Below are 16,720 nucleotides of genomic sequence, written 5' to 3'. Positions count from 1 at the left end.
ATGGTGTCCTATGAATTTTCACTTAGTGCTCAAAATTTTATATATATATATATTTATATAGGTTATATATAAATATATGTATATATTATATATAATATATATTTTAAATTATCTGAAGAAGAATTTCATTTATAATATAATGTCTTCAATTTAGTTTTAAACTACTTAGCAAAATACTTAAATAAATTGAAAATTTTTCACATTAAATCATTTAAATATGTTATTGTATAATAATGTAATCTTTTCTGGCATAGGGTTGGGAATCAACAGAGAATTAATGTCTACCTGAATTTCTGTTATATAAAGGCCAAATTTGCCTAGAGCACATACTCAATTGAATGGTATTGAGAATCAGTAGAATATTTAATAATGCACAGTGCTGAGGTTTAGGGGAATCCCCCAGAAGACTGAAAAAGCAGTGTAATTATGTGGACAAAATGATAATATTTTTCAAAGTACAGGTAGATAAAATAATAGAGGATTGAGTGGGTACAGAATATAAAGGTAGATAAATTGACCAGTGGATAGGTAAATATCTACATCTATCTATATCATATATATTCTTAAAATACTACATTTCTTAAAATACTAAATTACTATACCTAAGAATGCAGTAATTTCCAAAGCCAAAATTTTATTTTTATACAGAAGAATACATACTGTGATTTAGAAGAATTCTCTATTGTTGAAATTAATAATTGCCTTACTTCTAAAGAATAGACACTAAAAATGTTGTGGACATATATTTAAAGCAACAATTACAAAATATTTACATATTGATCAGTATTTTGTTACCGGGCTTCCCTCGTGGCACAGTAGTTAAGAATCCGCCTGCTAGTGCAGGGGACACAGGTTCAAGCCCTGGTCCGGGAAGATCCCACATGCCGTGGAGCAGCAAGGCCCGTGCGCCACAACTACTGAGCCTGCACTCTAGAGCCTGCGAGCCACAACTACTGAGCCTGTGTGCCACGACTACTGAAGCCCGCACGCCTAGAACCTGTGCTCTGCAACAAGAGAAGCCACCTCAATGAGAAGCCTGCGCACTACGACGAAGAGTAGACCCCGCTCGCTGCAACTAGAGAAAGTCCATGTGCAGCAGCAAAGACCCGCTGCAGCCAAAAATAAATAGAAATAAATAAAAATAAATAAAAATAAAATAAATTTATAAAATAAAATATTTCATTACCTTTTTCCCTCAAATGAGACAATGTCTATGACAGTCTTTTAATCTTACCAATTGACTAAAATATTCATTAAGACTCATAATAGAAATACATACACTACAAATGTCTAATTCACTACGTTAGTCTCTAGTGACCATTTAAAAAAAATCTGTCTTTTTTTGTCATCCTAGTTGGCCTCTGTACAGCAATCTAAATTGCTGACCATTTTCTCTTTGAAAAATTTCTCCTTCCTTTGTCTGTGATATACCACCCTTGTGCGCTTTTTTTCTTTTATTCTGACAAAGCCTCTTAATTAATTCTCTTCCTTTTTTGCCTACAAACCCTTAAATATAGATATTTCACTTACATTACATCCTCAGGTAACTTCTCATGAATTATTTTTTCTTCCTCCACCCATCTTTTCATCCATCCATCCATTCATTCATCCAAGATTCATTCAGAACCTACTCTTAGTTAGGTGTTAGGAATATTGATATAATTTAGATGTAGTTCCTTCCATATCCTAGAGAAGTGGAAAAATTAAGTATATACATGTAAAGGCAATTAAATATTCATGATAGCTGTTTGATATAAAATAGTGTATGGGGGTTGCTGGGCACTAAGAGGGAAGTAATTCTACCAGGAAGGTAAAGGATAGGATAATTAGGTTTTTTTTTAACTTTTTATTTTATATTGTTCATTAACAGTGTTGAGTTTCAGGTGTACAGCAAAGTGATTGTTATATGTGTATCTATTCTTTTTCAAATTCTTTTCCCATTTAGGTTGTTAGGTAATATTGAGCAGAGTTCCCTGTGCTATACAGTAGGTCCTTGTTGGCTATCCATTTTAAATATAGCACTGTGTACATGTCAATCCCAAACTCCCTAACTATCCCTTCCCCCCAGTAACCATAAGTTAGTTCTCTAAGTCTGTTAGTCTGTTTCTTTTTTGTAAATAAGCTCATTAGGATACATAGATTTTTTTAAAAAAAATATGCTGATTACTGAGGGGCAATTACATGTGTTAGCCAGGTGGCCAGGAAGAGATGGGGATTCCAATGAAATTGAACAGAGAATAAATGCCAGCATTTGGGAAAGTCTAATAGTCTAATAAGCCAGAGTAAAGAGGAAAGAGTAATGATGCAAGAAATGGGATGGAAAGATAAGCAGGATCCAGGAAGGGAATGTAAGACCTTACATAGAATTTGAAAGAGTTGTGTTTTATCCTATAGCAAATGAGGTGTCAATAAATGTTTTAAGTATACAAAAATCACTTTGACAGCATTGAGAAAGATAGGTCTGTGGAGGGAGTGAGAAAGCAGGAAGGCTCTGATCAGTGACTTATAAGACAGCAGGGTTGTAGATAAGGAGCATCATTTAATGAAAATCCAAAGGATATATTATATACGGAAACTGGTAAAGAAAGGCATGATTTGGAGATGGGGTGGCTAAAGGAAAAAGAGTATTCTAGGATGATTCCTAGGTGTTTTTTTTCTTTTTTCTTTTTGGTTGTTTTTTGTTTAGAAATTGTTTTGGAAAGAGGATGGTGTTCAACAAAATTGAGAAGGAAAAAGAGGGGTAAGGAAGGAAAGAGAGTTCTGTTTAGGACACCTTATACTGAAGAAACTTTGAGACACCAAGTAAAAAAAAAGTAAAAAAAAAAAAAAAAGGAGTATTTAGAGCATAGTTCATGTGTTAGGTATACCTAGAATAGATGTACCTATCTGCAAGTTTTCAGCATGTTGAAACTCTGAAGGCAGATAGCTTTGCCTAACATTCATTAATAGAATGGAATTTATGCTGAGAAATAATTGGACAAATGCATGAAATATAAATGTAAAAAATAACTTTCACTGATAAATTTTTATAATAATGAAGGAAGAAAATACTGGAGTTATTTGCAAAAATTAAAAGGTAAGTATAAATAAGAGAAGAGGATTACAATATATTAAGTAAGAGAAGCAAGTTCCTATAGTATGTATAGTATAATCCTACTTTTGTCAATGTGTGTATTAATCGACAAAAGCCTGAAATATATCACCATACATTTAATATTGAAGTCTTGAATCAGTGGGATATGAATAATTCTAGTGCCTAATTTATGTATTTTACAATTGGCTTAATACTATAATATGTATTACTAGAATCAACTATATGTATTTGCCATTTTTGTAGGTCAAAAATAGTAAATATTGGCAAGTTCAACCTGATGTTATCTCTATGATAATAATTTTAAAACGATAAATGCAGTTCAGTTTTTGAAGAGAAAGTACGTGGGTAAGAGAACCAGTCCAGCTTAGGATAGAATATTAAGTCATACCAATATTTAAAGAAAGTAGATCATGGAATAAAAACGTATGTAACTGAGAAGATAAAGCTATAGAATGAAATCTAGTGAGCTTGGGTTTATGAAAAACTAGGAAGGAGAAACATAGTATCTTTAGACTATCATAATGTGTATATTCCCAGGACAGACATTTTTTTTCCTCCAGTTTTACTTCCATGTATATCCACCAGCCTGCCAGATAGGTCCATGTGGATGTTTTGCATCTACCTCAAACTCAACATGTCCAAAAAAAGTCTCATTTAATTTCCGTCCTCCATCTAATCTTCAAAATTGCTTCCTTTCCTTACATTTTCATTAATGATATGACATCTATTCTTTTATCACAGGTAGAAATCTTGATAATATTGTTTACTTCTCCAATTCCTGATGTGTACAATGTATTCATTCAGCTGAGCTTAAGTTCTTTTGATTTCACCTTCTTCATTTCTTTCCTATGTGTCTCATCCTCAGTACAGACTGTTCTACTGCCCTTGTTCAGGAGATCATAATTTTTCACATGGATAGTTGGAATAGCCTCTACCCTTTGCTTTTCAGCTCTTCCCCTATCAGTTCATTCTCCACACTGCAGCGAGTTTTCTTTCTCTCTTTCTTTTTCAATTCAAAACTCTGGGCCAAAACTCTTGCCATGCTGAGCCTCATTTTCTATTCCTGCTGTCAAAACAACTTCTGCTTCAGGTACCAGCAAACAACTATGAATTTTTCCTAGAATCCCTCTCTCTTCCTTCTTAAGACTTGACACAGCACAGTATGCCTACTTCCATTATGTGATCTATCTCTTTCTACATTATGAAACCTTAGAAAGAAGGAGATACATCTTAGTAATCCTTTTTTATGATTCTTAATACAGGGCCTTGCACATAGTAAGCATTTGCTGAAAAAACAAATAAGTACCTTATTTAAATACTAAGTTTGGTGTGTAAGACAGATATTTCCTCATCTAAAACTATGAAGAAACAGTTTTAGTATAAAAATCAAAAAACTAAAAATAGAGCTGCCATACGACCCAGCAGTTTCACTCCTGAATGTATATCCGGAAAAAACAAAAACACTAATTTGAAAAGATACATGCATCCCAATGTTCACAGTGGCATTGTTTACAATACTTAAGATATGAAAACAACCTAAGTGCCCATCAACAGATGATTGGATTAAGAGGATGTGGTATATATACACAATGGAATACTACTCAGCCATAAAAAAGAGTGAAAATTTTGCCATTTGCAACAACACAGATGAACTTAGAGGGTATTATGCTAAGTGAAATAAGTCAGACAGAGAAAGACAAATTCTGTATGATGTCACTTATATGTGGAATCTAAAAAATACAGTAAACTTGTGAATATCACAAAAAAGAAACAGACTCACAGATACAGAGAACAAACTAGTGGTTACCAGTGGGGAGAGGGAAGGGGGAGGGGCAATATAGGGGTAAGGGATTAAGAGGTACAAACTATTATGTATAAAATAAGCTACAAGGATTTATTGTACAACCCAGGAATACAGCCAATATTTTATAATAACTATAAATAGAGTATAACCTTTAAGAACTGTGAATCACTATATTGTCACCTGTAACTTATATAATGTACATAACTATACTCCAATAAAAAAAGAATAATGTGACTTTTCACAGAATTGTATAAAACATTAAATATTCCAATATATTTAAAAAATCATTTGGTTAAAATATATGATATCACAGAATATGTGTGCTTTATGAGCTGGAAAACAGTTTTCTTTCCACTTAAAATTTTTAGAATATATTTTATATAGTCCCCTAAATTTAAAAAAAAAATCTACAATGTGTTAATAACTATTTAGGAAATCAATATAATCAATATATAATATAATATAATCAATATAATATAATATAATCAATATAATGTTCCTGTTATAGAGCAATTTTACTTAAAGAAAAAAATTAGGGAGAAGTATTTCTTAAATAATGGAATCTCTTACAAGGTCTCAAAATAACATAAACTAACAATAATACAATTCTATTGGAACATGTTGTTGTAATAAAAAACAACCCCTAGTTGTTTATACTTTGTGAACTATTCTTACACAAACCAACCTTGAATTTTAAATAGAACATTAAGCCGTTAAGCTTGCCCAAGATTTACTAATTCTGTACACGAATACACAGCTGTCTTTGCCATTCTTCTTCAGTCCAGCATCCTGGGCAAGTTAGGGTTGTTTTGGGGATAAAAAAGGATGAGGGTCAAAGTCTGAGAGAAATCTGGAGAAAATTCTACTGCTTCAAAAAAGAAAATGGATGTTACTTTTCAGAAAATATTTTTAGATATTTAGACTAAGAAAATAATTTATTGAAGTAAATAAACTGAAATCAAGACTCAAGAGGGGTGGATATGGAGTAGAGAGATTTTTAAAATAACATTCTTTATATCTAATTTCCATAGTTTAAATGCGTATTATATTATCACTGGTCTATTATAATAACCTCTTAGCTGGCTACTTGATCCTCACCATTAACCCTAAAACATTCATTGGTTGTTTTTGTAATAATGATTCACCAGGACATAAATATGAAAATAAAGTTTAACAATCAAAACTCTTTCTGACATGGCAGTGATTAACTTTTCCAACATTTCCATAATATACAAACTGTATCAGTTAGGGCTAGGTTTTATTTAAGAAAAAGAGTCACAAAATAACAGTGACTGCAAGAAGATTACATTTTATTTATCTTTCACGTATAGTTCTCGAGGCAAGTAATCAGGTGATGTATAGCAGCTTTGCTACATAAAGTCCTTAGGGACCTGAGCTCTTCCCAGCTCTGTGCTTTGCCATCCCTAAAGTGTGGCCTTCATCCTCATAATCCAAAATGAAGCTCAAGTGTTGGTATCTATATTCTAAGTAGAATATGGGGGAAGGAGGAAAGAAGAAGAAAAGAGAACATGCTGTCACAGGACATTTATACTTCTGTTCCTTTAGCTAGGTCTCAGACATAAGAACATGCCTAACTGATAGGAAACTTAGAAATTTAGTCCTCTTTCCAAGTGTACATGGATCAAGCTAAAAGTCGATGATTGTAAATGAAAGGGATAATCAGTATTGGGGTGAGAAACAACTCTTCCACACGACACTGCCTCGACTATGTTCTCTTGACAGTTTGCACAGTGATGTTAACAGACCTGGCACTGCCTCAGAAGGTGATTCCTCCATGTCTATATATCTTAACTCCTTTAGGTGGAGACAGTTTTCCTGGAGGGCATGAAAGATCAGGCCAAATAGGAAGACAGCAAATTGCCAATCTTTCTGTAATCCGAACATTCATAAAAATTTAACTTCTTTCTTAAGATTTCTTTCCATGTTGCCTGGTAGAGCAGATAACAAAGAGTGGTTTATGAAATTCTTTTCACATATCTTCAGGAACTAAAACATATTTGCACTACCTGAGATGTCTCAGAGTTTGGTATCTGTTCATCCTTTTATTCACTATGTAATCATTCCTCACGTGATTTTATTGATGTCCTCCACTTAAATCCTTCAGGAATTCTACTTGAGAATTCCTACTCAGGTAGAGTTACCTGAAATGAATATAGCTCTAGTTTACTCCTAATTAGTAGTTACTTCATTTCCATATAGTTCTTATTAACATGAAGATGAGGCTATTGAATTCCAACTGAGATCTTAGCTCACCTCATTCTTCTGATCATAAGAATAAAAATTTGGATAGGGCAAATTCCCTAAAAAAAAAAAAAAAAAGAATAAAAACTGTCAACAGCTTCTTCCTCTTCATTATGCACGTACCTCCCAATATCTTCCCAAATGCTGTAGAATGCTCTGATTTGGCATACTTTGTTTCTACCAGCATAATGAATAGTTCACAGACCCACATTATTATACAGTAGCAAACTTTCTGAGGAAATGTATTTTATGTACCCATTGCTTATTAATGTACTATAATAATGTACTCTATTATAGATTTCTTTTCTGATCATTAATACCAAATACAGTCTAGTCATTTTGTTCCTGCTGAATACAAGTGCTGCATTTTCTTATCTTGTTTTCATTGCACTAGTGAGGTAGTAAAGCCAGCAGTTAGGAGTGAGGCAGTGTAGGGAAACTTCTGTGTTCCCCTATGCCCTGTGGAGTTTGGGTTGGTTACTGAAACTTCTCTTTGTTGTAGTTTCCTCATCAGTAAAATAGAGACTTTAGTACTACTGACATGATAACATTGTTAAGGATATTAAATAAGGTCTTAGAACATCAACACTTGATAAATCTTAGCTATTATTATGCCCTCTGCCTAGAATTATCTTACCCTAATTAACCACATGGAGTTAACTCCATTTAGAGTTAATTTCTTCCTTACCTAATCTCACACAGTGCTTTGCCAAAGCTCTGTTAAGGGACTTATTAGAGTCTGCCTTTTATCACAGTTGTGTATGTACCCACTGTCTTCATGAGGTTGTGAGCACTTATGGAGCAGGCTTTATGTCTCCTTCATCTACAATTTACCAGTAATGCTTTGCTGTCGTAGTAGTTATTTAATATATATTTGTTTAATTACCGTCAACATTTTAGGAGAAAAAGATACAAGTGTAACACCTACAGTATTACTTAGCTTTTCAGAATTTTTTCTTGAATAAGCAATATGATTTGTAATATAAGAAACTATATTTTCAGTGTACTTATGTTCTTTATTGGTATCCTTTGCCATCTTTGCAATAGCAGACTCTTAACGGATATCTGTTGATTGATTAACTTATGGGGATTTCATTTTAAATTATCCTGTATGTTCTGCCAACTTTTGAAGATATTCAGCATTTTATAGTCAGCTCAAATGTGCCTTTTCTGTGGAACCTTGCCTCATCATTCCCCTAATATTTCATTGCTTTATTCTTGGTTCTCTCATATTTTGTTTATCCTCTATCAGCATTTGTATCACAATATTGTAGTGATATATTTACATGTCTGTCTTCACAAAATATGTATTTTGGGGGCAGTGACTACATTTTTATTATTTTGTGTCCTATCATCCTATATGACATAACTGAAAGTTTACTGCAAACATGAATAAGTGTGTGTTCGATATCCTATATTTTCTTCCCAGCATTTATTGAATTATATAATGAGAATTCATTGTCAGCATAATGATCCCAAAATACTGCATGATTATCAAGGTAGCTAAATAGAATTAAACAGTCCATTGACTCACTATAGCAGTAAATAAACAAATACTTGAGAAAGATGTTTAGTGATACTGAGAGGCAGTGGAATTTGTGTATTTGGGAGCCCAACCTCTGCAACCAGATTGCCTGTGTTTACATCCTGCCTCTTCCTTCTACCGGATATGACCTTGGATAGGTCATTAACCTCTCTGTGTCTTAGTTTCTTCATCTGCAAGAGATAGATAATTGTCCTCAACTCATAGGGTAGTTGGTAGGATCAAATGAGTTAATAAAAGTAAAGCCCTTGCAGTTATGTCTGATACATGATAAGTACTATTTAAGTATTTTCCATAGCATTCTAACAATGCCATTCAACAAATCATGGTACCCCATTTCCTGAACATTTCAGTTAATGAATATTTAACCATTCAGAGTTGTTCACCTGCATTCTCTTTGTTGGCAGGTATATATTGTTGGCATTGGAAAGATAATTTTAATGGATATTGAATCACTAGAAAGGAAGGCTGAAGACAGTGAGCCCAAGGATAGAATAGAAAATGTGGGTCAGCAGATCTGGATCTGCAGATAAAAACTGTATCATACACAACTACCCAGATCTGGGAAGGAATGAAACCCAGGTGGCAGCTGATGTGACATTTGGAATGAGATAGCAGCACTCACTTGCAATTGACTAGTCTCTTCCTCTTAAATAACATCACGCATTTTGATGGTTTTATATTGAATGTTTAATGACATATTTTATAAGTTGAAACTGCCATCTTCTCAATTTCATTTGTCATTTGGATGCCAGAAGCCCAAACCTTCCTTTTATATAATTCCCCTGAGAAAGCAGCCTTACTGGAAAATACTTGCTTTCATCTGTTCACATGAATTTATACATTTAAATTCAAAGGAATAATTTTTTGCCTCCATATTGGCAAGTCCCACCCCTATGATTTTACCAACTAGATTTTATATTAGTTTTGCTACTTAACTTTTTCTAGATCCTGAATTTGAAAGCCTTCCCACTAGTCCCTCTCTAATCCTTAAGAATTTTTACTATATCTTATGGCAATTTTCTCTTTTATTGCTTTCTCCCATAAATGATACGTGATGTAACATAGGTTAAAGAAAAGTATTTTGTTTTTCTGTGATTTTTTTTCTGCTTTAGATTGGCCTTTTGTAGCAAATAGTAATCAATTCTAATGTCAGTTTGCTATTTGATGTTGCATTTTTCCCTGCTACATTTGTAACATTCTATTTTTTTCCTTTAAAAATTAATATGCAAAAGGATAGTAGACAGAATCAAAATATTAGATTATGTTACAAAGCTAGTTTATGTTGCTCAAATAACAACTAAAAACTTGGAGTATTTAGTTGCCCATCTTTCCAAGAGAACTCAAAGAATACCATGTAATTTCTTTATCATGTATTTTTTTGTAATTATAGTAAAATAGCACTATACAGTCATTCCTACACTGTTAAATAAGAACTGTGGACCAGAGGTCTACTTGTGACATAGATGATTCCTTGAATTCTCCATTAATTACTGCTATTATTTTTAGCATCCTTAATTTCAGCAGTGGGACAGTTGAGATTGAAAAATAAGGTATCTCATGTATTGGAACAGGTAAGGACTACCCTGGGACCAGGCAAATTAAAATGGAGGAAAATTAATTTTATCTTTGTTGTACAATCACATGCTTATTTAGTGCACCTTTACATAAATGTTTCAGGAGACCATTGCTCTTCTTTTGTCTCTTGGTTTCACATCCTTCAGGAAATGGTTCTCTGTACCTGTGACAATTTTGCAGTTCTTGTCAATACTTATTTGACTTAAGTCTGAGTCCCTCATGGCCTACACTATTAGCTAAACTAGTAAGTATCAGTGACTGAACGTGGCTTAAAGAAAAGATGCATTTGTAACATTAGATTACCTTCATTACTCAAAGAAATATAGAGCCCCTCCTTTTTGTTGTGCAAATTAGAGTATAAATTCTCTAGATTGTTTGGAGGATTTTCTGAGACTCTTTGTAAAAGTGCTTCATATACAGTCAATTTATAAAAAGTAAAATTTAACTATTTCACAGTCTGAACTTAATAGAGGAGAAAATAATAAACATGAACCCCTTATTTAATTGCTTCTGTGCCCTCCATCAAGGAAATTTCTTGAGTTTCAGACATCCAAAAGTAACCTTTATTGTGTGCCACACTTTTGAGTAGTTTAGAAGTCTTCAGTCATATTCTGCTGGTGTCCCAAATCCTCTTCACCTGGGGTCTTCTTGCCAGCTCAGTAGCCATGTTGTCAGGCTACTGGCAAGCCATCCTTAGTGGTCATCTACAGCAGGGGTCCCCAACCCCTGGGCCACCGGACCAGTACCGGGCCGCACAGCAGGAGGTGAGCAGCAGGAGAGTGAGCGAAGCTTCCTCTGTATTTACAGCCGCTCCCCATCGCTCGCATTACCGCCTGAGCTCCGCCTCCTGTCAGATCAGCAGCGGCATTAGATTCTGGTACGAGCGCAAACCTTACCGTGAACTGTGCATGTGAGGGATCTAGGTTGCGCGCTCCTTAGGAGAATCTAATGCCTGATGATCTGAGGTGGAGCTGAGATGGTGATGCTCGTACTGGGGATCAGCTGCAAATACAGATTATCATTAGCAGAGAGGTTTGACTGCACAGAGACCATAATAAATCAACTGCTTGCAGACTCATATCAAAACCCTATCAGTGAGTGGCAAGTGACAATTAAGCTGCATCTGGTGGCAGGCTTTATAGTGGCAAGTGAGTTGATGTACTTCAGTTATACAGCTGCATCCGGTTATTTTAGTCCATGTGTGGCCTGCCCATTATTTTATTAACCACTTCCGTCTGCGACTCTTTCCTGCACTGTGCACTTGTCTCAGTCATGGTTTTGGCAAGCCCACAAGCTAACTGTAGCCAAAATGAGTAAAAAACAAACGTCGCTGGAGAGCTTCTTTGAAAAGGGGGAAAGACCCAATGATGAGGCAGCAGAAGACTCTAAGACTGCCAACAAAAAGAAAGCTGCATTTAGAAGAAAATACCAAGAGTCCTACTTAAATTACAGGTTCATTGCAACAGGTGATTCACATTCTCCAAGCCCGCTTTGTATAATATGTGGTGACCAACTATCCAACGAAGCCATGAAACCTTTAAAACTGCTTCGCCACATGAAGACCAAGCACTCTCATTAAAAGACAAGCCTTTGGAGTTTTTTAAAGGAAAAAAATGTAAAGATGAAGAACAGAAGCAATTATTGAAGGACACAACTTCATCAAATGTGTCTGCACTGAGAGCATCATGCTTAGTGGCTAACCGCATTGCTAAAGCTAGGAAGCCCTTTACTGTTGATGAAGAGTTGATCCTGTCTGCAGCTAAGGACATTTGTCGTGAACTTTTAGGAGAGGCTGCAGTTCAAAAGGTGGCACATGTTCCTCTTTCAGCTAGCACCCTAACTAGACGAATTGATGAAATAGCAGAGGATATTGAGGCACAACTGTTTGAGAGGATTAATGAGTCACTGTGGTACACAATCCAGGTTGACGAGTTCACGGATGTTGACAAGGCAACAATGCTTGTTTTTGTGAGATATATTTTTCAGGAGGATGTGCATGGGGATATGTTATGTGCACTTTTGTTGCCAACCAACACCACAGCTGCAGAACTATTCAAGTCTTTGATGATTACATATTAGGAAAACTGAATTGGTCATTTTGTGTTGGTATGTGTGCAGACGGAGCGGCTGCCATGACTGGACGGCTTTCTGGTTTCACTATTCAGGTCAAAGAGGTCGTTTCTGAATGTGAGTCTACACAGTGTCATCCATAGAGAAATGCTGGCTAGCCGAAAAATGTCACCTGAACTTAACAACGTTTTGCAGGATGTGATTAAAATTATCAACCACATTAAAGTACATGCCCTTAATTCACGTCTGTTTGTGCAGCTCTGTGAGCTGATGGACACAGAGCACACGTCTTCTCTTATACACAGAAGTGAGATGGCTTTCTAAAGGTAGATCACTGGCCAGAGTTTTTGAGTTACGAGAGCTGCTCCAGAGATCTCTTTTAGAGAAACAGTCACCACTGGCAGCACATTTCAGTGACACAGAATGGGTCACAAAACTTGCTTACTTGTGTGACATATTCAACCTGCTCAATGAACTCAATCTGTCACTTCAGGGGAGAATGACAACTGTGTTCAAGTCGGCAGATAAAGTGGCTGCATTCAAAGCCAAACTGGAATTATGGGGGCAATGAGTGCACATTGGGATTTTTGACATGTTTCAAACATTAGCAGAGATTTTGAAAGAGACTGAGCCAGGGCCTTCTTTCTCCTAGCTGGGGCATGATCACCTGTCTCAGCTTTCAAAAGAATTTGAGCATTACTTCCCAACCACAAAAGACCCCTGAACCGAGAAGGAATGGATCCGTGACCCATTTGTGAATAAGCCAGGTGAGTTGACTTTGTCCGTGCTAGAAGAGGATCAACTGTTTGAGATCACAAATGGCGGTGGCCTTAAAAGCATGTTTGAGACAACTTCAAATCTCCATACGTTCTGGATTAAAGTCAAGGAGAAATATCCTGAGATTGCCACAAGAACATTGAAAAGCCTGCTTCCATTTCCAACATCCTATCTTTGTGAAGCAGGGTTTTCTGCAGTGACAGCAACCAAAACAAGGTTACGGAGTAGACTGACATAAGCAACACACCTCGTGTGTCACTGTCCCCCCTCACCCCCAGACGGGACCATCTAGTTACAGGAAAACAAGCTCAGGGCTCCCACTGATTCTGCATTATATTGAGTTGTATAATTATTTCATTATATATTACAATGTAATAATAATAGAAATAAAGTGCATAATAAATGTAATGTGCTTGAATCATCCCGAAACCATCTCCCCCCACCCAGTCCATCGAAAACTTGTCTTCCATGAAACCAGTCCCTGGTGCCGAAAAGGTTAGGGACCGCTGATCTACAGTATCCACTAGGCCCACAGGAAATCAGACAGCCTTGCTGAGCCAAAGGAGAGGACAGGCTGTCCCACTACAGATTGTTCTTTCAGTCTAAAACCTCGTTTACTTTTCTTTTATTCACTTGCCCCTGCTCAGATATGAACACGGGTTATAACAGCAAAGTTTAACTATAAAACAAGATCAATGATGCCAGCCTCCTTTCCTACCAGGTAGGCCCAACTTCTACAAGTGCTTCCCATGGATTTCCCCTTCCCTCAGGTTTTTCCCCCATGATGTGCTTAACTCTACCCCCTGTAGATGCTTCTTCCCATCAGGTCAGTATTTTCCATAGATCTCAAAAGGAGGAAGGGAGAACCCTCAGTAAGGACTCACTGTCTATGAATGTCCTAACATTTTTTCATGTTTTCCAAGTATCTGCTGATACAGACCATAGGATGGGTCTGTTGATGTCATTACAGTGAGCTGAATCACCTCTTGCCAAACCCTGCAGCAATGTTTTTCTTCCCTTCATCTTTTAACTGTGAGGATATACTTGGAACCTGTTGTTTTCAGCTTTGGGGGCTATAGCTAAAATTCTGAGATAACAGAAAATATACCTTCAAAAATCTTGTTATTACTATTACTGAAGGAATGTCATGCAAGAATGTAAATTAAGACAGAGGAGTTTGTGGGACTACTTCAAGTAGGCTTCTAAGACAAGTGGCAACTCTGCCCATGGGTAAGGGTGGCCCTGGCTATAATTTACATAATCATAATAGTAATGATGAAGATGATGATGACGTAATATTTACAGAAGTCTTATTATTTTCCAGGAACTGTTTTAAGTGCTTTGAAAGTACTTGTTTATTCCCCACAGTAACTCTATGAAGAAGTAATATTAAAATTATTGCACACTTGAGGAAAGTAACTTCCTCAAAATCTTATAGCTAAGAAGCAGTGGAATTAGTCTTTGAACCCAGGAAGCTTGGCTTCAAAACTTTGTATCTTAACCAACAAAATATAATTAAAATAATGACACCTTTACATTGATCAATATGTTTACTTTTTAATGAAATAATCCAGATTATTAAGTTTTGATGAAAATGTAGCTTTGTTCACCCATATTTTTGCATTAAATATTTAAATAATGTTTACTAGTTATCTTTACGACTGTATATATCATAAACTTATAAAATTAAACCTGAATAATGAAGAATAGTTGAAAAAATGCTGCAGCACTTTAGGCAAACCTCAGTAGTGGTTATCGAATGGATTAATTTAGGTATGCAGATTTGAAAATAAGATTAAATGTACAGATTTTATCTTCCTATGGCGTCTGGCATCTGAATTTTACTTAACTATGTTACAAACGTCCCCCTACCCAACTAAAACATTTTATCTTCTTTTCATTCAATAATTGAAAAAGCTCTAGAATATTTTCAGATAGCAAATCCTTAACAAAAACACTTCTTGATCTATTCCACAGTTTATTTCTTTCCCCTAATGTTTAAATCCATTTATAAATACAGTATATGCACAATTAGTCAGTGTGGTGGGAAACTGATAATTAATCATTGGGCAATCCTTTGAAATAAATATTTCATTGAGCACAAATATTCCAAATTAATGAAACTGTGCTCACAACATCCTTAAAGAAACACATACTTATATTGAAATATAACATAATCCTTCAGAAAATATGTGTTACAATTAAACATAGCCCATTCCATTAAAAAATGTGATTCATTGTAAAAGATTGAGAAAAAATTGAGCTAAAGAAGAACTATATTTTATTAAAAGTCTTTCCTGAGATACAGACAAAAATTTTTAGGCTTACTTTTTTTTTAAAGGCTGAGCAGGTATATACAAAGTTATTTTCCTAGCTGGTAAAATTCATCACCCAGAAATATTTTACTAGCATAAATGCCAATATTGCATGGTTTATTTATTGGAAGCCAAAGTATTTGGATGACTTTGGATGCCTTGCTACAAATAGTGATTTTTCCTAAAAACAACAAAAGAACACATCAGTCAGGAGGAAAAGAAAACATTTTGACACATTAGTTTTCTCTATAAGTTCAGATTTTGGAAATCTGAGAATTCTCATGATAACATCATATTTTAGCTGTCTATTGCCGTGTAACAAACTACTCTGAAACCACATGACTTAAAACAACTATTTCATTTTGCTAATGACTTTATGGGTCAGAAACTTGGGAAGGATTTAGCTGGGTGCTTAATCTCTGATGGTTGTACGTCAGTTGGGGCGTCTGGTCCTAGAGAATCAACTTGCAAGTATGGCTTCCCCATGGTCTTTGTTTTTTTCTCTCATTTTCCACAAGATAAATTATCTTGTAAGGCTCCTCCTATAGTTTAGGCTTATCAAACAAGGCCTGAGATTTCAGGATATTTGTATTTCTTAGAGTGTGGCTCAAGACCCCCAGATACCAAGGTGAAATCTGCCAGTACCTTTGAATTCCTAAAACAGGATATGGCATTATGTCCCTTCTGCCACATTTCATTGGTCAAAGTAGTCTGAATCCAGCACAGATTTAAGGGGAGGGGGAAAAATAGACCCCTATCACTTTGAAGGAATAGAGTCAAAGGATTTGTTGCAGTCTTTAATCTGAGATATATATTGTTAAAAAGACTGTTTTGAAATATTTTTTTTTTACTTCTCAGTTTTGCTTTATCTAATTCAAACCAGTGCTGCATTGGTTAACATATGGCTCACCATACACTTTCTAATGAGAAAGCTTCAAAAAGCTCAGTCCTCAAATGCTGGTACAAACTAGTCTGGCAGAAAGTCACCTGAATTCCTCTCTTTGATACACAGAACCTAAGCTGCATGGACTTGTTTCCCCAACACAGAAAACATTATGGTAAACAAGGGATTTGAATTTAGATATTTACCCAGCTTCTCTGAATCCTGGGCTCCTTTTTGCCTCAATCCTTTGCCAGGAGTTCTGCTGTTTTTCTTACACTTTGGCTCCCCACCTCTCCTAAGCTAATATGCACTTCCTGGCAAATTAGAAGCATTCTGGACTGAAGCAGAGATTGTGGCTTGAGGGTAAAATTAACTCTTACAACTGAGTAGTTTC

General features: G+C 35.5%; 1 protein-coding gene across 1 annotated transcript in view; it reads left to right on the top strand.

The window, feature by feature from the left end:
• The window catches only part of LOC309658989 (uncharacterized protein), a 703,210-nt gene that overhangs the window by 654,435 nt on the left and 32,055 nt on the right, over nucleotides 1-16,720 (top strand). The window lies entirely within an intron of this gene.

This window comes from Balaenoptera physalus (assembly GCF_965194825.1).
Source record: "Balaenoptera physalus genome assembly, chromosome: 3".
NCBI classification, from domain to species: Eukaryota; Metazoa; Chordata; class Mammalia; order Artiodactyla; family Balaenopteridae; genus Balaenoptera; species Balaenoptera physalus.
Note: the sequence above shows the minus strand (reverse complement) of the source record. Positions and strands in the feature narration are given on the sequence as shown.